This window comes from Ambystoma mexicanum, chromosome 1p (genome assembly GCF_040938575.1).
Source record: "Ambystoma mexicanum isolate Mex_15411 chromosome 1p, UKY_AmexF1_1, whole genome shotgun sequence".
Classification (NCBI taxonomy): Eukaryota; Metazoa; Chordata; class Amphibia; order Caudata; family Ambystomatidae; genus Ambystoma; species Ambystoma mexicanum.
The window spans coordinates 926,625-953,917 of NC_090921.1; the positions used below are offsets into that span (position 1 = coordinate 926,625).

The window sequence follows — 27,293 nt, forward strand, 5'->3', positions numbered from 1 at the left end:
TACACGTACCCCGCTCGCACAGGCCCAATCGCACGTGGTTCTCCCCGCGCAGGGGTGTACATGTATTCGGAGGGGTGCACGGGGAGTTTTACAGGAGTTTTCGTGGTTGGGGGGCTGTATGCTGGTCCACTGGCCTGTGCGCCATGTACGGGATTTGTGCACTGTGCATGGCGCACGGGGAGGGGTTGGGGGCATACTGACGCTGCTGCAGGGTCGCCGCGCCACTGTGCACCACGGCTGGTAATGGATGTTGAAATCCATGAATACGCTGTGTGCGGAAATGGATTTTGGCGCACGCGGCTGGCGCAGACTGTCGCACGCGCACACTGTGCGCCAGCCGCGTGCGCCACTTGTGCGCTGGATTCTGTGAATTACGGCCTTAGTGGCACGTTCATTTTCGGCACTCGCCACAGTCTTGGGCAAACACGGTAAACACGGTATTGTCTGGAAAAATGAAGTAAAAATACTTTAAAAGTAAACTGCTGCCACCAGTTTGTCATAGGCACACTTGTACAAACACCAACAAATCCTTAGAAGGTAGCTAGGAACATAAAACAAAATGACCCCTTTACGCGGTACTGTAAGGTACTTGGCACCCATATAAAAGGTTACCAAAAAATGGCAACATAGTTTCCCAGTACTGACAGCCTGAAGGATGTGTCAGTTTCCCCATAACAAATGAGCGAAGTCCAGAGGAGTGCATCTGAAGGCTGTCCTCCACTGGAAAAAGTCAGGTTAGGTAAGCCAAACAAAAGCAAACAGTTTGTGGGGCTCATAAATGGATGGAAAATTGCACCTAAAGGAAATCTTTCCTAACAATAAATCGTTGCTAGAACAAAAATGAATGGGTTGGAAAAACAATCTTACTGTGAAGCCTCCTCCCTTCTGTTTCATTCCAAAGAAAACAGCACATACATGTGTTAAAGAATTACATGGGAAAATTTCCCAAACATTTTTTTATATTTGGATGAAGTTTAAGTTTCTGTATTATACATTCTGAACATGATGTAAAAGAACACACACATAAGCAAAAACAATTTGCATTGTCAGAATGAAAGCAGACGACAGGCGTCGTACATAAAGTGAACAGATAAACAAAACAGGTCAGTAATGCATATCTACATGGGAAAAAACAATTAACATTGGTAATGTTGTGAATTGGTAAAAAGCGTCTACACCAGGTGTTTCAGCCCTATATTCGGGCTTAATGAGCCATTTCTTCCTAGGGCCTTCATCAGGACGAAGGGAAGATGGTGTGGTCAGGATGTTCACGAAGTGCTGTGGGGACGAGAGTCAATCCACAGGTGGAGGTGACATGGGTTACCTAATAATGGTAGCCAGATGTCCAAAATCAACGTAATCGAACAACTGTGTCTTCACATTTGTTGCTAGTGGGGGCGAAGTCTCTAAGTAGCTTCATATTCCACCCAAACAAATGTCCATCTGACAGAAATCAGGGAAACGATCTGTGTCTGCGGGCGCCGATCGCTGTAGTAGCGCAGTCCACGGCAGACAGGCGCGCGGCAAATGCTTGGCTCTGCCAGCGGAGGAGATCTCACACGTATAACCTCTTACGAGTCCGTCCGATTCGGAAAGACACGCGCATACAGCGAAGACAATAAATCATTTATAACGCGCCTGTACACATGTGTTTCAGGTGAATGTGTGTTTGAAATGAATGTGTTTCAGGTGAATGTGTGTTTGAAATGAATGAGCGAGTGCAAGTGAATGTGTTTGAATGAGTAAGTGAATGCTGTGAAAATGCATTTTTAAATGAATTCTGTCTGTGTGAATGCTGCATGAATGTGTGTCTCACTGAAAATGTAAATGTGTGTGTGCTTGTGTTGGACTTGTGCTGGCCCGGAATGCTGATTTGGGCAAAGGAAGATGGAAGGAGAGATTTTTAGCTGGGCATCTCTGATGTGTCATGCCACATTGAGAAATGGCAAGACTGGTTGCATGAAAATGCCAGTCTAGCCACGTAACAACACTTACCATGCTTGCAGCAAGCATAGTAAATGATATTACGTGGCTAGACTAGCATTTCAACATAGCAAGTCTCAACATTTCTTACTGCAGCATGATATTTTTTACTGGGCATCTATGATACAGTAAGCACGACAAGTGTTATTAAATGGCTAGACTGGCATTCTGGTGCAGCCACTCTAGACATTTCTTACTGTGGCATGACATTTATATTGCCATTTATCTATGATGAAGCAAACATGATACGTGTTATTACGTGTTTGGACTGGCCTGCATTGGTGCAGCCAGTTTGAACATGTTTTCTTATTGTAAGATGTTATTTTTATTGGCAACGCCAACAGGAGTGTGCTCTCACGTGCGGATACTGGCATGTGTTGGCAGAGCCAGATTGGACATGGTTTCTTAAGGTATCATTATTGGCAGCATGTGCAAAGCAAACATGAGTATGTTCTTAAATGGGAATACTGGCATAGATAGGTGCAGCTGACATATAAATGTATGTGCACAGCCAGCATGAATTATACTGGCATATATTGTGGGGAAAGGCATCATGAAAATACGTTGGGAAATGCTCCTGTACACTGTTTGCGACTTGCATCTATCAGATTTTTTCATGCATCACCCTACAAAACCGATTACAAATTACCTGGCTTTTTACCTATATTTTCAAAGAACGACTGCTGTATAATACACTATTTTAAGCCATTATTATGTTGGTAGGAAAAATCCCTTCCCATGCCCCCAAAACCTCCTTGCTTGAATCAGGGTCCTTTGCTTTGCTTGGTCACTTCTCGCATATTTGTGTGAAATATTTACCCCCCCCCCCCAATTAAAAGATCCGCCGGCCGCCACTGTTGTGCAGCTATTCCCTTTTCAGTTGTATGCTGCAGCTGTATTATAGCTGTCTGGAGCCACTCCAGGAACTGAACTGAGGTTGACAACACACAAAATATGTAAATGTGAAGCCTGTCTTATACCCAAAACACAGCAGTTCACAGCCCTCCCATGTTCAAGACACAGGTATCTACAATCATGTGTGAAGCTTGACATGGGGCCTCATTACGAGTCAGGCGTTAAGGGGTTAACGGCGCCCTAAACGGCGCCGACCCTTAACGCCTGATTCCGAGGTCCCTTTGCGCCATGGTGATATTAACACCTGCTTTTTGCAGGCGTTAAAATCCATGGCGCTAAGGGACCATGTTGCTAATTACGGCACCGTAATTTACGGTGGCGTAATTAGCGCCTTCCCCACTCCCATTATGCCCTATGGGGCAAAAATGGGAATGGGGAAGGGTAAATGGGAAATGGGGATTTACCGCCCCACTCACCTTGGAATGGGGCGGTAAATCCGCCATCCACCATGGTGTAAACATAGTTTACACCATGGTGGTAAGGGTACGACCCAGGCGGTAACTTACCGCCTGGGTCGTAATGAGGCCCATGGTGTTGTTAGGCTGTAGAATGCTTTATTTTACACAGCCTTCATACGGTAGTCTCCCCCCCCAAAAACCTGATATTAAGGTGTGAGTTACAGACTTATGCAGCTTTTAGCTGTACTATATAATCCCATCAACAATTGAAAGCCACAGTGTTCTTTAAAGCACATAATATTGAACAAGATATGATATGATAGGTTATTTATAACGCGTTTATTGGACCCATGGATCGAACCTGTGTTGCTCCGTGTGGTCTTGCTTTCAAGGCCAGCACGTTGCCCCTGAGCTATCCTCCCGAGACAGTAAGATATTATATTATATGGCATTTATAACACGCCTATACACAAGTGTTTCAAGCCTGACAAGGCAAGGGAGGGGAAACAGAGGGAGGACAAAAAACAATGATCTTACTAGGCCGGCCTTGTGACATTCAGATCGCGCAAGTGCAAGGGAACCAGGCGGGGGAGAAGTGCCAGGTGGGGTGGGAGGATGGAGAAGTGCAGGACAAGGAAAAAGGATACAACTAGTGCAGCCGACGGGTGGCAAGTGCGGGTGCTCAAAAGTGCAGACAACAAGTGTCTAATAATCGCCTGGACATGTCCTCATTTCTCTTTGGCATATCTCGAATCCCCATGTGATAGCACACAATGGATGGGCGTGAGGCTCTGGGTGACAATGGTGCTGGCTGTCGGCTGTCAAGATGGCGGATCCTGCAGTGACGCTGCGCATGCCCACACAATACAGAGGTGAAGGCTCAGCCACTGCCCCACGCCCGAGCTGCCACTGTTTCAGATTGATCCAGCTAAGATGGCAATGGGAGTAGCAGACTGATCCCCTTTGAGTCCCTGTTTGCCCAAAAAGGATAAGCATGAGGCCTCAGTGAAACCTCTAAAAGATTTTGAAGGCGGGATGCTCGTGAACGTAGCAGTCCCTCGTTGTGCTGCACAAAAGTTCTTTTATTTAACTTTTGAGGAAGTGTGAAAGACTCAGTGAGAAAAGGTTTGGGACACATTGATTTCGAAGGGTCGAAGTTTTAAAATCAAACAATGCAAAAGAAAACATAATAACACTGCATGGGAAAGAAAGACATGACCTGAGGGTGGAACCAAGAGTCAGAGAGAAAGCAGAGGCGGGCGCCAAAAGGGAAGCTAAAACAAGGGATATGGGTATCAAAACAGCCCAGTGCAGGGTTTACGCTATGAAGTGGCTAGTGAGAATCTTTAATAAAAAAGCAAAAGGTGAAAAATACAGGCAAATGGGATAGGATAGGAACAATAAAAGAGTGTGGGTCTATGAAAAAGGGCACACTGGCACTTTATATGTAAGTATGCAAATAGCTCAACAAATAAGGCTCTGTGACAAAGGGTGATAGCTGCAAGCAATTACCTATTGATGATATGTAGTATGGTGATGTGATTCGTGGACAGAGTTTGAGAAGAGAATGTGAGGGAACCGCGGTGGAGAGAGGAAGAGAGCGGAAAGAGAAGAAGGGACGGCAGTGTGAATAGGTAGCCCTGCTGTCCCTCTTAAGGTTCTGGAGGAGGAGTGTGGGGAGGTATGTGGCTCCACAAAGTGAGAAAAGGTTGGGGGAAGCTTTGGGCATGGTAGCTCACACGCGCCACTGCAGCGTGCTCTCTTACAGCGATGGTGACATTCTGTTGTTAAGCAACGCTGCAGCATGTGACACGCTTAAAGGACGTGGGACCAAGCCGAGCGAGCAACCAAGCTCGGCACTGAGCAGAGCCCTCACGCCGATGGAAAGGAGTGCACTTGATCAAAGAAATCAAAAACACAACATCTTGCAACAAAAGCGTCATACGTCACAGTCCTTATGTGACAGCATTACTAACCATGTAAGAACAAAATAGAAACAATTCAACAGAACATTGATGCAAGCCATGCAACAAGAAATGCACTTAAGGAGCCACCAATAATTAGCACACCCCCAATCGCAACTACACTCGACCGTTTCAAACCCATAGATGAAGAAGCTTTTAACACAATTATGAAATACAACAACCTTGCCGTATCCTCCCGTAACCCATGCCCACCAGGAATCTTCAAAGAAATCCTTAACCACAGAACCCCAGCACCATACTCCTGCTACCAATGAACCTATCCCTAGACACAGGAATAGTACCCAAAACCTTCAAATCAGCATACATCAAGCCCGTCCTAAAACATTAAACAGAAAGTGCAGAAGATCCCACCAACTACAGACCTGTATTGAATCCACCCTACCCAGCAAAACGAATGCAGAACCACATCTATAAATCCTACTCAACCATGTAGAAACCAACGGAACATTCGACGATTCCCAAGTCGGCTTCAGCCCCAGGAGAGGAACAGAATCAGCCAGCACTTCTATCCATATGGGACGACCGAAAAATAGATGCAGACAAAGGCGCTGATTCATGGATTATTTGCGCCGAGAAAAATGGGATTTGTGCGCCATTCTGCCCGCAAATGGCCATTTGTTAAACTGTGATTTGCGGGCAGAATGGCGCACAAATCCCATTTTATTTTCGGCGCAAATAATCCATGAATCAGCCTGAAAAGCACCCAATCGGCCTTTCATACTACTGGACATATCAGCTGGCTTCAACACAATCAGCCACAACACGAATCCAGAGATTGGAGGAATGCGGCATAAAAGACTCTGCTCTACAATGGCTAAAATCTTTCTCAGTAACCGAACTGAAAGAACTTACCTACTGCCAATTACTATCACACTCTGCCTCTTGTTTCACCTGTTTGTCCTTTGAAGTCTTCTTTCTCGGAGGTCTTTCTTTCTTTCTGGTCGTTCAGGACTTGTACAAGTACGGATGAGTATCCTCTGTCGCCACTGTGCAGAACGGATACCAGCCTCGAAGCGATGGTAGACGTTCAGAATTCCAGGAAGGAACAGGTGAATAGCGATCTAAAGTCCGGGAAGGGTCTGGGAACCAGGAAGGAATCAAGGTACTCGCACAGTGCCAAAGGCAGAATACGATAACGGTACCCATCAGGACCGAAGGCACAGGAAGGAAGAGATTCAAGCAATTCCACAGGTGGGAAGTGCGAGGAGCGGTACGGGTGGATACCAGGAAGGAATTAGGGAACCGCTGACAAAAGGGGATTAGCAAGGGAGTAGAGGAAAAAGCTAGGTAGGCACTTGCCGGTAACTTGGAAAGGTAGCATTGAGACGTGCAGAACTGCGGAGGTGTGTCTGTTTTCTAGGACGCGGCAGGTCTAGCTGAAACACTAGACAGCAGGCTTCTCAATGGCACCGGCCATGTTGGTAGAATAGCGGACACGACATTGCGGTGCTTGATGGACCATGTAGTCCAGAAAAGGCGGAAACGGTGAATCATGACAATTACTTCTAATAGCAAAAACATCTCCTTCTGCGTACCTCAAGGATCTAGAATGTTCCCACTCCTCTTGAACATCTATATGTCCCCCCTAATGAAACTCATTCAAACCCACTGACTGACCGCTTACAACTACGCAGATGACACACACAACTCATTTTTAAGATAACCTCAACCCAAGACCCCAACATCACCCTCAACAATTGCTTCACATACATATACACCTGGATATCTACCAACAATCTCATAATGAACCTGACCAAAACAGAAATAATGATCTCCCCCCCAAAGGTTAATGCAACAGATATACAACTGAACTGGCCACCAGATATGGGGACCCAACCATAAGCATCTGCTGTAAAAATAAGACCTTGGAATACTCATGGACAACGACTCTCACTAGAACCACAAGTCAACGCAATAGCAATGGTTCTATCTCCTGCAACTAACTAGAGGGATCATCCCCTACCTCCTTCCCACACAGGATGCTGTCAATCATCTATTTAGCATTATCAAGAATTGACTACGCGAACAGTCTTTACCCTGGAATGCCAGAATGTCTCACTAAACACTCCAATCCATCCACTACACTGCAGCAAGGACGCTCCTAATACTAACGAGAAGACACCACATCGCACTAGCATTGTGAATCCTACATTGGCTCCCAGTTAAAAAATGCAGTAACTTTAAAGTCCTCTGCATCACTCACAAATCACTACACGACAAGGAGCAAAATTCCTGCAAGCCAAAATCAACCGCTACCAAGGAGAAAGCTTAGATCAAGCAAAAACCTCCAATTCAAAATAAAACATTTTGAAAAAAGGAAATGTGGAGGAAATGCATTCTCCCGTCTAATAGCCAGTCTATGGAACAGACTCCCAAAGGAAATACAAATGATGGAAGATCACCTTAGCTTCTGAAAACAACTGAAAACATGGCTATCCACCTCACCGTGATCAGCAGAATAAACGAGCACCTCCCACACCAATCACTGTGGATCCAAGGGACATTACGGATCCAGGAAACAACAAAAAAAAACACATTGTACTGACCACCTCTGCATCTCACTCATCTGCAGCATACCACACTCATAGTGCACATGTCCTTACGGGCCAGAATACCCCACAAACACCTCACACGACAGCCCTACCACACACAATACTCAACCCACACATCTGCCCAAAGAAAAAACTGGTGCAAACAAACAACCCCTCTGACACAAAACCCAGTGCACACAATTTAATCACAATCAGACATTCGCCACACACATATGCCAGGTTCTCCTGGTTTTGCAAGCACCAACAGAAGAGCACAACCTCCATCTTTATCCCTCTCCCTTCACTACCCTACCCTACCCTACCCTACCCACTTTCTTACAGAGCCAGTGAAGCGCCAGGAGATGATGGAAAGGGTAACGGTGCGTGGTACAAGTCAACTTAACATAACATGACACACATTTAAAAAGAAAACACTATGGGCCTCATTAGGACCCTGGCGGTAAGGGGTTTGCGCCAGCGTTAGCTGCGCCGACCCCTTACCGCCAACTACGAGTTCCCATAGCGCCATGGTCATTTTTCCGCCCGCTTTTTGCGGGCGTAAAAATCCATGGCGCTATGGGACCTTGGTGTTAATTACGCCACCGTAATTTACGGTGGCGTAATTAACTCCTTCCCCACTCCCATTATACCCTATGGGGCCGAAATGGGAATGGGGAAGGGTAAATGGGTCAATGGGGACTTACCGCCCCGCCGACCTCGGAATGGGGCGGTAAGTCCACCATCCGCCATGGCGTAAACGGACTTTACGCCATGGCCGGAAAGTCCGTCGATGGCGGAAAAAATCCGCCAGGGTCGTAATGAGGGCCAATGCAATTTATAATATTAATAATAAACAATGACAATCAATATGAAATGAATTTAAAATATGGAGAAACTAAACAAAAGATAAATGAGACAGTAGGAAAAAATAGGTGAACATAAATAAGAGGGGACACAACCATCATGAACACCCACAGGCACGTATGTGCCCACCCAACAGTCATGCAGAGCGTTCCCCCAGCCACGATGTTCCTCCCAGAAGTGGGTGAGTCCAATGTGCCCTGGAAAAGGTTGCTCAAGTAGTTTGGGCATTACTCCAATGTTGCATGTGGTGGCAACTACATTCTAGACAGAAAATAAATCCCTACTGCTACAATGTTTTGGTTGGCAAGCCAACAAACATTTGAGGATCTCCCTTATGTAGCAGAAGAAGAGAGTGTTAACATGAGTGAATATACACAATGCATAAGGAAATGAGCAAACACTAGGAGAAAAACGTCAGCACAATCTTGGAACGCTACAGATTTATAAAGAGAGTGCAGGAAGAAGGGAAGAATGTAGAACAATTTATCACTGCACAGAGGAAGTTAGCATGGCCGTGCAACTACCACCAACAACTTGACGAGAGTTTGGGAGATCAGTTCATGCAATAATGCCAAAACAGCAAAGTCAGGGCAAGACTCTGGGCAGAAGATGACCTGCCACTAGAACCGTGCTGAGGATCTCCAAAGAAGTTGAGCACTCCAAAAAGTGTGTCAAATTGCTGGAGTGCAGGGTGAATGAGACACAAATTATGGCAAAACAGAAAGTGTCCTGGAGACAGTATTGGCTGTAAACAGCATGCAGCAGGAAAGTCATGGACTACAGAAGGAAATATGTACAAGAAGGGCACCAGCGGTTCTGACCACGCCAGGGAGAGGGGTAGAATCCCCACAAGGCTCATTACAGTCAGAGAGGTGCTACACCGGGCCGACAATCCTCCGAATTATTTGCAGAATATGTAAGGGGAAGGCATACCTTGCAAGATGCTGCAGGAGAAGACAACTTCGAAAAAGTGGATAAACAGGATATGCGATGATGATGATGGCGATGAACGCATGTCCACAGTGAGAGGCAATGAGGAAGAGCTGGAGGACCAAGGCAGCGGTTGTTGGAAATGATGCACACATCACCATGGTGGCTGACTCTGGAGCCAAATGTGCGCAGCTACCAGAATGGACGTGGAAAAGCGCATTCAGACACAAGTACCTACATGAAGTAGACATAAACCCCAAGTCATATGGTGGGATGCACATCGAACTACTTGTTTTGTTCCTTGCCACACTGCAGTTCAAAGGGAGAGAAGCTTGTGTAGCAAAAGGGAATGCCCCAATGGCGGCAGGGCTGTGGGCTGAGTATACTTGAAATACAAGGGGGTTGTCCTGACGTCTGGAGTCAAGTGTTTACTTTTTAGTTGCCGTAAACAAAATGCTATTTTGTCATGTTGTACAGAATTAAGCTAATTCTGTGTATTGTAGTGCTTTGGTAACTAATAATCAGACACTAATGTTGAGCCTTCCTAACAGAGAGTGCACAACAACACCCCAAGGTATCATATACAGCTGTTCATATTATCATAGACATACATGCCACGTTATTTACTTGTCTTCAATTGGGGCAGGTCTCTCCCCACGCGGGGTCCTTTAACACAAAGGATGTACATTGACATTCCAAGTTCTCATATACAGCTAAGCCTATTATTAGTACGCCAACCCCCCCTACAAGCTCTGGGAGCCAAGATGACGGGATCCATATCCTCAGGCTGTCCTGTCGCAGTTAATACACTGCCGCATTCATTAGGGCACAGAACAACTTCGCTAGCACTGTACAGCCTCTCCCGCTATTAGGTAACGGGACAGCTTTTACAGTGCATGTACGCAGCTTCTACACTAAGGAGCTGATTCACGGAATTTGTGCGCCGAAAAACTGGGATTTGTGCGCCATTCTGCCCGCAAATCCCCATTTGTTAAACAGGGATTTGCGGGCAGAATGGCACACAAATCCCCGTTTTTCGGCGCACAAATTCCATGAATCAGCCCCTAGGTTGGGACGCGCATGCCCTTTCCGAATTGTGCAACACAGCTCAGCGTTTGCATCAGAAGCGCCATTGACCCTGCTAGCAAACTCATTACTCAGCGGTAAGCCTCCTTCCCAGCAGAACATCGTATATATCAGCTCTCTGCTACTATACTACAGCATATACTAAATCAAAATATTTGCGTATTACAGGAAACCTCCTACAAGGAAAATTACATTAAACCTCTCAGCAATAATGAAGTTACAACCTTGACCACAAGAAAAGAGAACCTAGCACGCCCGCACCCGCGAGGTACGCCCCAACCCTTTTATTGCTACCATTGTTCTACATGTCGATAACAATAAGAATAGTGCAATTTATACTGGTCTGTATGCAGATCTAGCCACCACGCTCTCACAGCAGTATACATATCTCTCTGCCACACAGCATCCATGCTACAATACGTTTTTACTTTAACTACGCGTTGAAACTAGGACGCAGTAAGTACTCATTAAGGATTGATCAGAAGGAAGACTTTGAAGGTCAGTAACATTCTGACCTGTTTTAGAATTTTTATGGTGTGCCCAAATTTAGGTTTCTTTTTATGTCATGTGTTATGCTTACACACACTACAACACTAGGCACTAATAGAACCTTCACTTGTTTTTATGTCCTATATGGAGACCTACTCCAGGCCCAGGAAGAAGGATATCGCACCGTTGGTGCCCTTATTGTCCTTATAACCATATGCAAACTCTTGCTTTAGATCTAGACGTAGACCATCTATTAGGTCACCCGATCGCTGGCAATGCAACTCAGCACTTTGGCTTTAGTTGCTACACTATACAAATTTCAAAAATGAAACTATGAAATGTATTACCACAAGTCACCAAAGGTGGAGGTTCTTTCACACATTTTTTACCGCACCGATTTGTCTTTAAAATGTCATAATTGCATGAATTACTGTTCTCTCAAAAACATTTATTAAGAAACTCTTAAAAAAGAGAAAACAGAATGGAATACAGAAATAAGTATGTGAAAATAAGCTACTTACCAGCAGACAATAAAATGCTGAAGTATGCTCAACATTAGTGTCTGATTATTAGTTACTAAAGCACTACAATACACAGAATTAGCTTAATTGTGTACAACATGACAAAATAGCGTTTTGTTTACGGCATCTAAAAAGTAAACACTTGACTCCAGACATCAGGACAACCCCCTTGCATTTCAAGTAAAGGGAGAGAAGCAACGGGGAACATATATATTTTGAAGAAAGGATCGTTGCCACTCCTGAGTTGGGCTCACCAAAAGAAATAAGACGTAAAACTGGACTCCAATGCGGAAGAAGCCATATTGACGACAGAAATTGGCTCACAGGAGCTACTGCAAATGCATGAGCAGGTGTTCAAGGAGGATATAGGTTGTTTAAGGGGATTCACACATTGAAATAAGGATGCAGGAAGGATCCAAAGCAGTTACACAAAAGATGCGCAATATCCCAATTTCCATGAGGGATGAGGTGAAAGCAGAGCGTAAGAAATTGGAAGAGAAAGGAATGATAGAAAGCACAGATGCATCAGGATGGGTGTCATCATTGGTGGTGGTGTGGAAAACTTCAGGAAACGTAAGAATGTATCTTGACATGAGAGAACTTAATAAATGCATCATCCCAGATAGAAACCATTTGCCGAACATTTAGGAGTTATTATCAACCATGGGCCCAGCAAGGGTGTTTTCAACCCTTGATCTAACCTCTGCTTATCAGCAAGTAACACTCCACAGAGAATTGAGGGCTCTGACAGCATTTATAATACCAGAAGGATTATATCAGTACCGTAGAATGCCTTTCTGACTTAATTCTGCTGCGTCAGTCTTCCAGAACGTTATGTACAGGATTTTTGTGCTGGCCACGTTGGATTGTCGCTTGCATGGGTGCCACTCCATCAGCAAGTGGGTGAGCAGGGCTCATGTCTGCAGGGTGAAGGTCATTCCGGCAAAGTGATACTTTTCCCTGACTGACTAAGCTAGAATATCAGAATCTGAGGGCATGAGACAAATGGCCATCATAAACATTGCGTTCGAATAGGAATACTGTCAAAGTTCACTAACAGGTTATATATCTACATTGTGCCCTCTGCACCTTGGAATCTATAAACCCAGTGCCCCTACCAAGTTCCCCGTCTTGGGGGTTCTTGATCTACCTGATGCCTCATGATACGAACAGACATGTGTTTGTTTTAGGAAAAATATATTGGTGTCTGGGATTAGAGCTATGGCAGGTGTTCTCTTCTTGGTCACTGGAGTGTTCTGTAGTGTGTCTGTATAAAAGAGCAGAGGGGCCTGGGCCCAGTAAGTTATGGCTAAGCGGGGTGGGGGTCGAGGGAGTATAGGAAGTTTAATGGAGACAGAGGTTCACAAGGGCAGAGGCCTGCTCTGGTCTCACACAGTGCTGTGAGCTCATCTTTGGTCTGGCGATACTAATTATTACAACAATGAATGGCTGAACTTCCGTGAGAACAGAGTTTGTGCAGGAGCTGGGAGGAGGTGGATTGGCCTGGGCAGTCTGTGCGAGGTTCTGGGCAGAGGGTGAGACGGTTTTTAGAGATGATTCTCGGGCCTAGTAAAAGATGGCGTCTGGTGTGTTACAAAATGGAGTCTCTCTGCTTCGACAAAACGTGATTATGTTAATGCCTTGTGTTAGACATTAGAGGGTGGTTAGACTACGCGGATGAGCGAGAGGGGACGTATCACACCTTTAGCATACGTGAGATCCGTCAGAGCAGGAATGGTAAGGGGGTGGAAAAGACCACCTCTCCCCCAACAATGTGAATGCTAAGAGAGTGATTGAATTCTTGGAGGAGTTTTCTGGTCAGGGATTGGGGGGCTATCCTGATGTAATATGTACAGATAATGGGTCACAGTTTAAATCCGGGGTGTTAAGAAAGTATTTCAGGAAACATGCTATTACACAATGCACAAGCGCCATATAGAACCCCCAGACAATTAGAGTAGTAGAGTAATTTAACCGGGTGATCAAAGAATCTTTTAGGTGCACTTGGACAAAAGGGAAAGAAAGCTCAAAGGTGGTTAAGAGAACCTGTGTTGGCCCACAGGTCCATACCACACAGCACCACAGCTATTTCACCTTTAGAGTCCAGCAGAGGCAGGAAGGCGAGCACAAGGCTTTTCGAAGTGTTGTTGAGAATGTTTGACACAACAGAACTAAAAACGGGTGATGTATCAAGTAGGTTAAGGAAATTAAGGAAATTAAAAAGTGATGCATGAAAAGTCAGGAGTAAAAGATGGTGTTTCCCCTAGTTTGGGATTGGGTCAGGATTAAGATACTGGGGGCCCTCAGGAGAGAGGCGTGCATCTGGTTGAACCCTATCAGAGTCCAAGGTGTGTTTGGTAGTGTCATCAAGACTGAGGATGTTAGAATGTGGAATATGGAGCGAATGATGGTCATGAAAGGGAAAGAGACCGGGAGTGCGGGGTGTAAAGGGACTGAGAATGCAGGGCGCCCTAATGAAAGGATTTGTGTGGGAAAGGGCGATTGTTCCTCGCCATGTAATTCAGATGGAGAGTCACGAGGAAGGTTGAGAAGCGGAGGAGTTACTGGATACGGAACTATCTGAAAGACTACATACAGTAGTGAGAGGAAGAATCTTTGTGAACAGAGGGTGATGTGTAGTATGGTGATCTGATTTGAGGACAGGGTCCGAGAAGAGAATGTGAGGGAACAGTGTTGCGAAAAGGAAGAGAGAAGAGAGAGAAGAAGGGACAAAGAGAGCTCCTTCTATATAATGTAACCTAATAGTTTTGTCTTACCTACTTGATTCAGTCTCTCCATCTGCTGAGACACTACAAGGTATCATTGATTTGGCCAAACATCTACATATACGATGAGCACCAGAACAAAAGAAAAAGCAAGTGGTGCCTTAACATACAAGCCAACATTCTGAAGCACCTAGGAGGTAGATTTTGTCAAGGAAATCAGTAAAAAATAATTTTCCCACAGGCTTGTAGTGGGGTTAAATATATAGAAGGGGTCCTGGCGGATACAACCCTATTTTTTAAGTTACTAGAAAAAAGGTGAAAGGGTTGAGAACAAAATAATTGAAGAGCCTCCTCCCTTCTAGTTCATTCCGGGTTTCAACACAATAGGGTGTAAACATTCCATACGCAAGTTTCCAATCGCGCTGCGGTCTGCAGATTCGCACAGGAACAGCGTGGTTTTACTCCCACAGATTCTGGTAAGAAGCGCACGCTTCCCATTAACACTATGAGTCGAGCGATCGGCCCGGGTGTTGCCATGAGTCTTTTTATGATTCTTTTAAAACTCTGACAGTCTGTCCTTATGCATATGCCCTAGAACGGATCCAGGGGGTTCATGAAGACGCATGCACAATGTGCCCGTCATGATGCCGCAAGCGAGATTCCCCGACTTAGGTAAGCATTATTAGCTTGCACATCATCAGCACAGACTCACACAAATAATTTCTGCTACAACTGCATATCCCACATTTTTAGTGACCAGATGCTGTATCTGCTTTCTCCACCTTTAGTAAATATATGTGAAGACAAAGCAACCCCGGTTACGACTTTTTCGGACTAATGGGTACCATTATTTAGGTAAGATTCATAGATCAGTTCTGTGCACATCCCCTTTTTTCCAGCTCCACATTACCTGAGTAATTCGCTGGGTACTGTCCATGTTATCCTTTCCTAATTAGGTTACCCCAGTTACCTTCACCTGTGGCCTGACTCGCGTCCCCACAGGTAAGCAATGTCTTTCCAGTTCTAAGATAGACATTAAGTGATTTATGTCACTCTCTTCAGCTAACATGCTTTGAGCCTCCCCTCATTACTCTCCTCCTTCCTGTTTCAGTACTCCCTGAACATCCTGACCACACAGTTCTCCTCTTGTCCCGATGAAGGTCCTAGGAAGAAATGGCTCACCTAGCCTCTTAATAGGGCTGAAACACCTGGTGTAGAGGCATTTTTCAGCAATACACAGTATCACCACTGTCAACTGTTTGTTCTTGTTACGATATGTATTATTGACCCGTTTGTTTATTTGTTCACCTTTGTTTATCAATATCACCATGTAAGAATAGGATCTTGCCTCTGTTTTGTTCAGATTGTGCAAATTTTGATTGCTTGTGTTCATTGTCTTTTACATGATGTTCAGAATTTTACAAGTAGAAACTTAAATTCTATCCATATATAAAACTTTTGGAAACCACTGGTGTGATTCTTTACACCTTATTGTGTTGAAACCCGGAATGAACTGGAAGAGAGGAGGCTCTTCAATTATTTTGTTCTCAACCCTTTCACCTTTGTTCTAGTAATTGTAGTGTGGTTAGAATTTTTTTTAGGTGGGAGAAGGGGAAAATATCAAGATTTTTAATAGTAAAATCGGGAGTCTCCCTTCTAAATCGGGAGGGGTGGCATGTATGCCTTAACAATGTGAAATAGTTTTTGGTTGGCTTGGGGGAAGCAACAAAATGAGGGGGAGATTTGAAAATAAGAGGTTTAAAAAATATGAATGATACATTATGAACTGAAGACAATGACATTTTATTTTAGTGTATTAGGTCTCTCGTGGCAACACCTACTGTCCACTGTGTTTTGGAACAGAATCTGAATGCACTGTCACCACTCATAATTGCCAGTTTTAGATTTTGGCCAAAACGCGAGAGATGTACAGGGAGCAACACCTCTGACAAAAGGCCTTAACACTCTTCTCATGTATTTGGGGCAGTTCTGGTCTCCTTTAGTTCATCGATAAGGAGGATTGAAGTGTGTTTCAGCCGTCCTCAAGAGGGCAGTGTCTCACCATTTTGTTAAAATCTCTTGGCACAATTTTAAGATTCAGTAAAAGATACCTTGCCGACTAAACGAGATTGATAGCACAGCGATAAAAAGTATGTGGGGAATCTGGACAATGGCTGGCTCAAGGACAGGAGCGAGATGTGTTCACATTGTGAAATCAACTCACTTTAAGGCCTTAATTGCTGCACGTTCAGCGGATGTTGCTTTATTATAAAATGTAAATAATAATAAAAAGGAAAGGCTTGGGTGGGGGGCAGGGGGATCTCTGTTGGATAAATAGGGTTACCTATTACAAGGGGACGTCTTTATAACATATTATTGAAGTACAAGAGACCAGGGCACACCTGCCCTGCGGTCAAAAACATACCCCTAGTACTCCCCCCAACCTCCATTTATCTGCCTTGAGATAAAAGCTATGAAAATGTTCATTGACAATAAGGGTAGAAAATAAAAAACACTTTATGGCAGCGGTGGGATTCGAACCCACGCCTCCGAAGAGACTGGAGCCTTAATCCAGCGCCTTAGACCGCTCGGCCACGCTACCACTTATGGACTATATCTGTTCTACATCCTTTATAGAAAATCGCAGAAAAAAAGTCTGCCCACGAGTTAGTTTTGGTATTTTTTTCATTCAACTAAATAGCCTACAACCTATCACATTCTAGTAACCCAACTAGACGTTCTGCACCGTTAGCAAAGAAAAAAAGTCAGGAATAAAATTGTATAGGAAATCCGTAAGGGATGCCATGGTAGGGAAATCGTTCAGTGGAACAGTGTGAAAAAATGAAAAGTTCGGCAAAAAGGCTTGTGTACTTTGGTTGAAAGTTTAAAATCCAAAACGGGCATTCAAAATAAAACCTTGGCAGCGGTGGACTGGAGCCTAAATCCAGCGGCTTAGACCGCTCGGCCACGCTACCATCTGTCACCTCGTGTATCACATCGTGTATCACAAGTTATAGTAGTACTAGACAATCATGAGGGGAACTGAGTGGAGATTTAGAGTTTGATCAAAGCAGAATGTTTCAGCCATTATTTTTTACTTTGACATCATACTGATCCCAGCAGTATCCAAACATAAAAAAGCCCATAAACTTATACTGGATTGCACATTTAACTATTATATTTGTAACAGTTGATTGCATTAAATACAATTATTTGATTCAACTGTGTGACAGAAGCAACAGTGAAGGTATATATTTCGAAGAAAGGATCGTTGCCACTCCAGAGTTGGGCTCACCAAAAGAAATTAGAAAAAAAACTAGACTCCAATGCGGAAAAAGCCATATTGACGACAGAAATGGGCTCACCGGATCTACTGCAAATGCATGAGCAGGTGTTCAAGGAGGATGTAGGTTGGTTAAGTGGATTCACACATCGAATAAGGATGCAGGAGGGATCCAAAGCAGTTACACAAAAGATGCGCAATATCCCAGTTTCCATGACGGATGAGGTGAAAGCAGAGCGTAAGAAATTGGATTGTATTCGGAGGGGTGCGCGGGGAGTTTTACATGCGATTTCGCTGGCACAACCGGGGTACGTGTATTCCGAGGGGTGAGCGGGGAGTTTTACACGCGTTTTTGTGGTTGTGGGCTCTATGCTGGTCCACTGACCTTTGCGCCATGTACTGAATTTGTGCAAAGTTTTTAGCGCACAGGGCGGGGTTGGGGGCGTAACTGGCGCTGCTGCAGGGTCGCTGCGCCACTCTGTGCCACGGCTGCTTATCGATGTATAAATTTATGAATACGTTGTACGCCTAAATGGGTTTTGGCACATGCGGCTGGCGCAGACTGCCGCACGCGCACTCTGTGCGCCAGCCGCGTCTGCCACTTGTGCACCGAATTCTATGAATTACCCCCAAAGTGTATTTTTAGAACAATGTACTGAAAAGAGGTGACAATGTCATACCTCCTGAAGTTATAAGACAACGTTTGATTGAGATGGGACACAAAGGTTATCAAGGGATAGTGAAGACGAAGAGGAGGATAATGAACGACTGCTGGGGGGCTGTTGTTGATATATAGATAGAAAGAACAGTGGGGAATTGTGTCCTTTGTAAAAACAGTGACAACGTGTGTTTGTGGGGATGCTCAAAAGCCAATGAACCTCACAGATATCCCAGGGAAGCCATGGGAGAAACTGATTAGTAGTTATAGACCTTTTGATTCCGTCTCTCCGTCTGCTGAGGCCCTACAAGGTATCATTGATTTGGCCAAACATCTACATATACGTGAGCACCAGAACGAAAGTAAAAGCAAGTGGTGCCTTAACATACAAGCCAACATTTTGAAGCACCTCGGAGGTAGATTTTGTCAAGGAAATCGGGAAAAATGAATTTTCCCACAGGCTTGTATTGGGGTTAAAATTGTTTTAGGTGGGAGAAGGGGAAAATATCAAGATTTTTAATAGTAAAATCGGGAGTCTCCCTTCTAAATCAGGAGGGGTGGCATGTATGCCTTAACAATGTGAAATAGTTTTAGGTTGGGTTGGGGGAAGCAACAAAATGAGGAGGAGATTTGAAAATAAGAGATTTAAAAAATATGAATGATACATTATGAACTGAAGACAATAACATTTTATTTTAGTGTATTAGGTCTCTCGTGGCAACACCTACTGTCCACTGTGTTTTGGAACAGAATCTGAATGCACTGTCACCACTCATAATTGCCAGTTTTAGATTTTGGCCAAAACCCGAGAGATGTACAGGGAGCAACACCTCTGACAAAAGGCCTTAACACTCTTCTAATGTATTTGGGGCAGTTCTGGTCTCCTTTAGTTCATCGATAAGGAGGATTGAAGTGTTTCAGCCGTCCTCAAGAGGGCAGTGTCTCACCATTTTGTTAAAATCTCTTGGCACAATTTTAAGATTCAGTAAAAGATACCTTGCCGACTAAACGAGATTGATAGCACAGCGATAAAAAGTATGTGGGGAATCTGGACAATGGCTGGCTCAAGGACAGGAGCGAGATGTGTTCACATTGTGAAATCAACTCACTTTAAGGCCTTAATTGCTGCACGTGCAGCGGGGGTTGCTTTATTATAAAATGTAAATAATAATAAAAAGGAAAGGCTTGGGTGGGGGGACTCTGTTGGATAAATAGGGTTACGTATTACAAGGGGACGTCTTTATAACATATTATTGAAGTACCAGAGACCAGGGCACACCTGCCCTGCGCTCAAAAAACATGCCCTAGTACTCCCCCCAACATCCATTCATCTACCTTGAGATAAAAGCTATGAAAATGTTCATTGACAATAAGGGTAGAAGATTGGAGAAAAAAAAACTACTTGGCAGCGGTGGGATTCGAACCCACGCCTCCGAAGAGACTGGAGCCTTAATCCAGCGCCTTAGACCGCTCGGCCACGCTACCGGCTGCTGTCTCCTCCAGTCTAAATCCTCTATAGAAAATCATAGAAAAAACGTCTGCCGACTTGTTGCTTTTGGTGTTTCTTTCATGCAAATAATTACCCAGAATCTATCACATTCTAGTAAGCCAACTAGACGTTGTGCCCCGTTAGCAAAGAAAAAAATGTCAGGATTTTAAAAACGAATCGGTTGGGTCGAATACACTTTTTTGCTGGTGTGCTGGCATTGTATAGGAAATTCGTAAGGGGGGGTCACTGTAGTGAAATCGGTCAGTGGAAGAGTGTGAAAAAAAATTGAAAGTTCGGAAACGGTACGTTGGTTGAAAGTTTAAAATCCAAACGGGCATTCAAAAAAAAAAAAAAACCTTGGCAGCGGTGGGATTCGAACCCACGCCTCCAGAGAGACTGGAGCCTAAATCCAGCGCCTTAGACCGCTCGGCCACGCAACCAGCTGTCTAAATCAGTATCACATGTTATAGTAGTACCTGACAATCATGAGGGGAACTGAGTGGAGATTTAGAGTTTGATCAAAGCAGAATGTTTCAGCCATTATTTTTTACTTTGACATCATCATACTGATCCCTGCAGTATCCAAACATAAAAAAGCCCATAAACTTATACTGGATTGCACATTTAACTATTATATTTGTAACAGTTGATTGCATTAAATACAATTATTTGATTCAACTGTGTGACAGAAGCAACAGTGAAGGTATATATTTCGAAGAAAGGATCGTTGCCACTCCAGAGTTGGGCTCACCAAAAGAAATTAGAAAAAAAACTAGACTCCAATGCGGAAAAAGCCATATTGACGACAGAAATGGGCTCACCGGATCTACTGCAAATGCATGAGCAGGTGTTCAAGGAGGATGTAGGTTGCTTAAGTGGATTCACACATCGAATAAGGATGCAGGAGGGATCCAAAGCAGTTACACAAAAGATGCGCAATATCCCAGTTTCCATGACGGATGAGGTGAAAGCAGAGCGTAAGAAATTGCAAGAGAAAGGAATGATAGAAAGCACAGATGCATCAGAATGGGTGTCATCATTGGTGGTGGTGTGGAAAACTTCAGGAAACGTAAGAATGTATCTTGACATGAGAGAACTTAATAAATGCATCATCCCAGATAGAAACCCTTTGCCAAACATTTAGGAGTTACTATCAACCATAGGCCCAGCAAGGGTGTTTTCAATCCTTGATCTAACCTCTGTCTAGCACCAGGTAACACTCCAGAGATAATTGAGGGGTCTGACTGCATTTATAATACCAGAAGGATTATTTCAGTAACAGAGAATGCCTTTCTGACTTAATTCTGCCACGTCAGTCTTCCAGAACATTATGTACAGGATTTTTGATGGCGATGAAGGTATTGTGCTCTTCCAGGATGACCTTCTAGTATATGTAGAGACTATCGAGGAACATAACAGGAGGGTCAATGGGGTACTGAAGAAGCAACATGCGGCAGGCATGACCATAAGCAATTAAAAGTTCAAGATAAACAGGGGGGAGTTTTAATACCTGGGACATGTCATATTGGAAAGGGGCATATCGCCCAAGAGACATTTAGTGAGACAATTAAGAATAAAGCCTCACCAAGAGCAAAGATCAAGTACAGGCATTTCTGGGAATGGTGAATACTATTCAAAGTTTGAAAGGATTTTGCTAAGCACACAGCTGTAATGTAGAACTTAGTAAGAATGTACGTAACATTTGTACGGGATGAACATTGTGAGGAAGAGTTTGAATACATAAATTAAATGCTAATGAATGTGCCTGCATTGCACAACTACAAGCAGGGAAAATACACAGTCATCACTACTGATGCGGACAACATGAGCCTCGGGGCAATTTTGACACAGACAGACGGAATAGAGAGTACATAATACTGTCTTGGCACAGAAACTGCCATGTTAGATTTAAAATCAAATCTCAGATCCATCATTGACCGTGGCCATCCTGCCCTTTTGATGTTGCTAGATCTTTTCACAGCGTTTGACTTAGTAGACCACGCATTACTGGCAACAAGATTACAAACAATTGTCGGCTGCATAAACCTGATGACGCAATGGCTAGCCTCTTTTCTCGGTCCCCGGGTGATCCAAAATTCATCTTCTATACCTTCCCTGCTCACCCGCGGTGTTCCTCAGGGATGCTCTCTGTCCCATACTCTCTTCAACATTTACATTCTCCCTATGCTCCTGTTGCTCGATGACCTGGGTGTCTTATATACCAACTACGCTGATGACACCCAGGTCATCCTCGAACTTTCAGGCTCTTACTCCACTGATTCTAAAGCCATTGCTGCCATCTACTCCATCACCCACTCCTGGATGAGTCAGAACTTTATGGCATTGAATGCCGATAAAACAGAGATCCTCATTGCCGGATCTAGTCACATCATTTATGATTGCCGATGTCTCCATTCCAGTGGCCCAAAGCGTTAAGACCCTCAGCATTACTATTGACGCTGACCTCTCCATGCGCCCACATGTGGCCAAAACCCGAGCATCATGCAGCTGGATTAATAGGCAACTGTGCGTAATGCGTCCATTTTTATCTGTTAGCAATATGTCTCTTCTCGCATCTGCCCTCGTAAACTCCAGGTTAGACTATTGCAACAGTCTTCTAGCAGGCACCTCTGCTGGCAATATCGCTGCCTTGCAGATCACTCAAAATGGCGCCGTCAGAGCCGTGCTGGGACTACCTATGCACTTCTCTATCACCAGAACACGGGGCGGAACATGCGGAATGGGGAACAACGTGTGAAAAAGAAAGCGTAACTGGGGAAGTACAGCAGGGAAATACACAGAACGCCCACACGCACGCGAACAGCACGTATTCATGGAATCGAATACAAGAAACCTGCGCATGCCAAAAGACGCGCACAGACGTCAACACGTCTGCCACACGAAGGCATACGGAAGCGTCCCCGCGTGCGGTATAAAAGTATGCGCAAACAACAAACACGTATATACAGCTACGATGAATGCCCCATTCATCGCAGTACTGATCGTGGGACACCGCAGGAGGAGGAGAATAGCCATGCCCCGCATTTTATTGCCCCAGACCAGCCTTTTTGGGATGCCTGATGACCAGGTCAATGGCAGTTATAGGTTTCCACCTCGTATCATCCTAGACCTGGTCAGGGAATGGGAAGATGACCTAACATTACCCACCCTGTGCTCCCAAGCATTGAGCCCCTTGGAGAAGGTGCTCAATGTCCTGCATTTTTTGGCCACTGGGTCATTTCAGCGGACAACTGCCATAGTCGGGGGTGTTTCACAGGCCACGCAGTCACGCTGCCTACACCAGGTGTTGGCAAACATGACTGCGCCCCCCTCAGTCTGCAGGCACATATACATGCCCAGAACACCCGCAGAAACGCAGGCCGTGGTCCAGGACTTTTACAGGGTGGAACACTTCCCCAAAGTGCTTGGTGCCATAGATTGCACCCATGTGGCCCTAAATCCACGTAGGGCCACTGAGCACATCTATCGAAACTGAAAGCACTGGCATTCCATCAACGTACAGGTTGTATGCGATGCCCATGGAATCATCACCTCTGTCTATGCAAACTATCCTGGGTCTACCCATGACAGTTTCATTTACAGAATGTCTGCCCTGAGCCGGGACCTGGAAGTTGGGAAGCACAGCGACACATGGCTCATTGGTGAGTACAAATGTCTGCGTACATGCATGCATGTCACACACAGACAAATACACAAACCCAACTAATGACAACCATCCTAACCTCCCCAGGGGACAGTGCCTACCCTCTGAGCAACCACATGATGACGCCAATACGGAACCCCACCACACCACCCCAGGTAAGATACAACGCTGCCCATATTGCAACCAGGGGCATAGTGGAGCACACATGCGGAGTGCTCAAGTCACGCTTCCGCTCCCTTGACCGCTCTGGCGGCCAGCTACTATATGCGCACCCCCAGTAGTGTGCAGGATCATTGTGGCAGCATGTGTCCTGCACAATGTTGCAACACGGCGGGATGTACCGGTGGACATGGTGGTGCCCCCACATCCCCAACCACAGGCACAGGCGCTGCCCATGGGAGGGGAATGGGCACGTGGCGAGGCAGCCCGGACCCAGCTTGTGTCCACATTTTTCACCTAAACTCCCACCCCTGCGGAGTGCACGCAGGCCTGGCAGATACCAGGTGACAACCGATGATGACAAACAGACAGTCAACTGTCACAACCATACCACCCTGAGAATGTTGCCACGGAAGTGCTACATTGTGTGCATCCCTAGCTACTTAAACAAAACCAATCCTGTGTGACCAAAAGGAACACATGCAAGGTGTGTATCACACCACCCCCCTGCAAACCAGGCCATGACAATCACTGGTATGTCACCCAAACCCTCCCAACCCACATCACCCTTGTCTGCCACACCATGACATGGCACGCAACATCAAAAGGCCAACACATGACCAATTACATACGATGTGACAAGTGATAAATGAAAAGAGGCCTGAGACAATCACACCTGACATGGAATCAGATGAAATGACTGACCAACAACCTCCCACACATACAAAGTCATACACAAATGCATGCCACCAGTGGTACCATCAACAAAAGACTGAATGCCTGTTCTCATGCACATTGGCCAAGCCAAATCCGCTAATCCCTAACCCGTGTGCTGTGTGTGTCTCCTGCAACACACTGCTCAGCACACAGCACAGTGAGCAGCCATTGTGTTGGGGATACACCTTGAGCATCACATAAAAAGGACAAGCAACAAAAATAACCTATTGACGCATGTACGCAATCCCCAAATGGTAAGTGATCATGCGCTGCAGGGCCACAGCATGACAGAGAAGGCAATCTGTGTTCACATGTGGGCATGGAAGGGTGATTGTATGTGTGGTGAAGCATTGTGTAAGTGTGTGTGTCAGTAGGGACATGCACTCAATACATGCATGTGAAATCAAGTGACCCTCAGTGTCCTGTACGCATCACATGTGAACATTGCCCATGTGTACTCCCCAGCATGTCAAACCACAACAATCCCCTGACACCTGAAAGATAAACAACACAGGAACAGCCATTGACCAGCAGAACACATGTACATAGCACCCCACAATGACACTGTCAGAGAGTGCCCAAACACTGTAGCCCAAGCATACTGTCCAACAACAAAAGGCCCTCCCTCATTTACACATCACCATGACCTTCTGAAGAACTGTGTCTGGGGTCTGTAGCCTTCTTCGTTCTAGTCTACCTGGCTTCAGGATCCCCCTGCCCCTTGTTTTCCATGTTCTACCTTGGGTGTAAATAGGGTCCGGCCCCCTCAGAGGCCACCTTGACTGGTAAAAATACCAAATCGCAGAGAACTCCAAAGAGCCAAACCCCCAAACCAGGGAAAAAAGCCTGTAGCCACCGAAAAACCCTGGAGGAGTCTCCAGTAGATGACTTGAAGTTGCTGAAAATGGCCAAGCACATGTCCAAGCAGAATGAGAGAACAACCAAGGTACCACAGTTCAACAATGGTTCAACAGCATTTTCAGTACACAATAATCAATGAGGAATGCAACAACTGATGGGTAGTGTCACAGCTCTGGTCTCCAGGCGCAGGAGTGGCACGAACCAACCACCCCCTCTGCGGTCTGGGCGCCTGCAAGGTAAAACTTACACAGGCCTCCGAGACCTCGGTGGGGAAAGAGGGTCAGGGATCCATTGTTTGGATAGGCATCGCTATTCAGGATAACCAGAAAGAGGGGCAGGAGAGGGGAGGTGGATGGGCAAAGGGAAAGTAGGCAAAATACAAAATACAACTATTGACAATAACACATACTCAATCAGAGAAACCATGTTCTTTATGCACATTGTACAAAATGGGACAAATGCAAGCCAAAGAGAGACTTATCTCTGGGGTGAGTGCTGGCCTTCTGCCTGCGCACTCTCAGGTCCGGTAACAGGAGCAGTTCAATGCTGCAAAGAGAGCGTGAGTTACTATTCTGTGTGGGTTTTCACCACACACACAACATCATTCGAGCCTCAAACTAAGTGACTCCTGCCCAAACAAACACTCTTGTCTGCTGCTTTGTTCGTATACTTTTCCTTGCCCCCGTGGTGGTTCATACACTGTCAATGCGATAAGGCAGCCGCACGTGGCCCCGCGGTAAATGGAAGAACAATGTGTTAAGAATCACAGATGATAGAATGGTCCTTGGGTGAGCTGCTAGACGCATGTGGCGAGGTGCGACTTCAGTACAAGTCGTGTTCTGCCAGCCGCGGATTTCAATAGGTAGCGCATGTGGCAATTTGCATATGCAAATGATATGCACTGCACTCAAGTCTGTGCGTCGCTGGGTGCCCCCGGGAGTTGTATTAGTTTCTGGATAGGAACGCTACTGCGCTAATAACTCAGCCTCTATGGAGCAGGGGGGAGTCGAGGATATGGGTGCCGCCTCCTGCGTGTACCCTGACAACTTGTAAAGCCACTTGGCATTTGGTCCTCAATGCAGCTTAGCTGTACTGTGCGCTTCTTCCTCAATGCCTGGCCAAGCTCCCCAGCACTGGCGCTACTTAGCATGCATGTGTGAGGGGCCTGGAGGAAGTTCGGCTGGGGTGTGGCCCCTCGTGCTGCTCACCTTGCTTGGAGCTCCTGGAAACACATCTGCTTCTGTCGGACATCTGAGCACAAGCCCTGTGCTTCTGCTTGCGCACTCATGCGCACGTGGGAACCACCCAACGTGGCCAGGTTTCTGTAGTTCTTGGCCCCGTGTCTGCTGGGAAAGGTAGTCTGTAGGCTCATTTTCCTGCAGAAAGGGCATAAAAGGCTGGCAAGTTTCCTGTGTGTGTTTCTTCATGTTGGTTGTCACTGGGCCATGTCTGAGACCTACATCCGACCTCCTCCCACCATCAGTGTGACTTTGACAGCCAAAGTGTGCAGGCTACTGTCTACAGCATGAAGTGCATCAAGCACATATACAGGCAAGAAAAGAACATGCATCACAATCAACATCAATAAATGGACATATCAATGATGTACTCACCAAAATTGATTGCAGACATGCCGTGGAGAAAGCAGACATTTTCCCCACTAGGGGTTTTAACACAGGTAGTACAGCAGCAGATAGGCCACAGATATGACGAAAGTCCAATGCCCTTGTTAAATGGTTGTAGCACCGAACCATCCTTGTGAGCCCATGGATAGGGGAAGCAGGAGTGGGATATGTTAGTCAGGACCCCAAGCTGCAAACACATACACGAGACAAGCTTAAATGGCTCAGCTGGAACAGACAGTGGATGCTTTCAAAAGTCACAAAGCACCACACCGTCACATGAATGGACAATAGACAAGCAATTTTAAACTATATTAACAAATTAAACTGACTATAACAATCAAAAATGGCCACATACGACCCGGGGGGGGAGGAAGGCACCCAGGAGGGCGGAGGTACAGGGTGCACCTCA

The 27,293-nt window shown here is 45.4% G+C and overlaps 3 non-coding genes across 3 annotated transcripts; all 3 read right to left on the reverse strand.

The window, feature by feature from the left end:
• Positions 1 to 16,948: 16,948 nt before the first annotated feature.
• TRNAL-AAG (transfer RNA leucine (anticodon AAG)) lies at positions 16,949 to 17,030 on the reverse strand. Its single transcript has one exon. It is a non-coding gene; the product is annotated as a tRNA-Leu (tRNA).
• A 2,742-nt stretch (positions 17,031 to 19,772) lies between these two features.
• Positions 19,773 to 19,854, reverse strand: TRNAL-AAG (transfer RNA leucine (anticodon AAG)). The gene has a single exon. It is a non-coding gene; the product is annotated as a tRNA-Leu (tRNA).
• A 362-nt stretch (positions 19,855 to 20,216) lies between these two features.
• On the reverse strand, positions 20,217 to 20,298 carry TRNAL-UAG (transfer RNA leucine (anticodon UAG)). The gene has a single exon. It is a non-coding gene; the product is annotated as a tRNA-Leu (tRNA).
• Positions 20,299 to 27,293: the final 6,995 nt, after the last annotated feature.